Below are 1595 nucleotides of genomic sequence, written 5' to 3' on the forward strand. Positions count from 1 at the left end.
TTCTGGTCGTGCTCATCACTTTGAATATTTCTTGCCACGCCCTTCTGGCCTGCAAAATTTCTGTTGAGAAATCAGCTGACAGTCTTATGGGAGTTTCCTTATAAGTAACTGTTTTTTTCTCTTGCTACTTATAAGAGTCTCTCTTTGTCTTTAACCTTTTGCATTTTAACTATGATATGTCTTGTTGTAGGCCTCTTTGGGGTCATCAACATTCCTCCCCACCCCGACTCCCCAATGGGGATCGAGCCTGCAACCTAGGCATGTGCCCTGACCGGAAATCAAACTAAGACTTGGTTCATGGGTTGATGCTCAGTCACTGAGCCATTCTGGACGTGCTCATCACTTTGAATCTTTCTTGCCACGCCCTTCTGGCCTGCAAAATTTCTGTTGAGAAATCAGCTGACAGTCTTATGGGAGTTTCCTTATAAGTAACTGTTTTTTTCTCTTGCTACTTATAAGAGTCTCTCTTTGTCTTTAACCTTTTGCATTTTAATTATGATGGGCCTCTTTGGGTTTCTCTTGTTTGGGACTCTGTACTTCTTGGGCTTGTATGTCAATTTCTTTCACCAGGTAAGGGAAGTTTTCTGTCATTATTTCTTCAAATAGATTTTTAGTTTTTCTTTCTCTCTTCTCCTTCTTGTACCCACATGATGCAAATGTTGTATGCTTAAAGTTGTCCCAGAAGCCTCTTACATTATCTTTATATTTTTGGATACTTTTTTTCATTTTATAGTTCTGGTTGTGTGTTTTTTGCTTCCTTATATTCCAAATTGCCAATTTGATTCTTAGCTTCATCTACTCTACTGTTAATTCCTTATAAATTATTCTTAATTTCAATTAGTGTAACCTTCATTCTGACTGATTTTTTATGCTGTTGAAGTTCTCACTAAGTTCCTTGAGCATCCTTATAGCGATTGTTTTGAATTCTGTATCTGGTAGTTTGCATGCTTCCATTTCATTTAGTTCTTTTCCTGGAAATTTCTCCTGTTCTTTCCTTTGAGACCTGTTTCTTTGCCTCCACATTTCTGTGCTTCTATGTATTAGGTAGTGCTGCTGTTTCCCAGACTAGGTAGAGTGGCCTTATGTAGTAGGTCTCTTGTATGACCCAGTGGTACAGTCTCCCCAGTCACCTAAGCTCGGCACTCCTGGTGTACTCCTGTGTGAGCTGTGTGCCTTGTCCTGTTGTAGTTAAGCTTTAATTGCTGTTGGTGTCACTGTGAGGGATTGTCCCCCAGGCTAATTGGTTGCAAGAACCTGCTGCGACTACAGCACAGGAGTTGCTGTACAGGGACTGACCCTGCGGAGTAGGACTTTCTTTAGTGGGGCTTTGGTGCTCACTGAGCCCACCCGTTGAGTGTGTTGCTCTTGTAGGTGTTAGGGTTGTGATCAAGCATGGTCTGAAGCTGTGCTGGTTCTGGGGCCTCCTGGGAGTTGCAAGGTCAGCCACCACCTGTGCCTTGCCTGGGGCTACTGGACTTGAGCTACAGAGGCATCTGCAGATGGCTACTCCTTGTGCTGGGTTTGGAGGTGCCCAGGAGAGGCCATGCTACGAACCAAGTCTGGCTGCTGCTAGTGTCAGGCCTGGGGGCACTTAG

The 1595-nt window shown here is 43.6% G+C and overlaps 1 pseudogene; it reads right to left on the minus strand.

The window, feature by feature from the left end:
- The window catches only part of LOC107181879, a 1322-nt pseudogene extending 913 nt beyond the window's left edge, over positions 1-409 (minus strand).
- Between the last annotated feature and the right edge of the window lie 1186 nt (positions 410-1595).

The sequence above is a fragment of the Myotis davidii genome, unplaced genomic scaffold (genome assembly GCF_000327345.1).
Source record: "Myotis davidii unplaced genomic scaffold, ASM32734v1 scaffold554, whole genome shotgun sequence".
Classification (NCBI taxonomy): Eukaryota; Metazoa; Chordata; class Mammalia; order Chiroptera; family Vespertilionidae; genus Myotis; species Myotis davidii.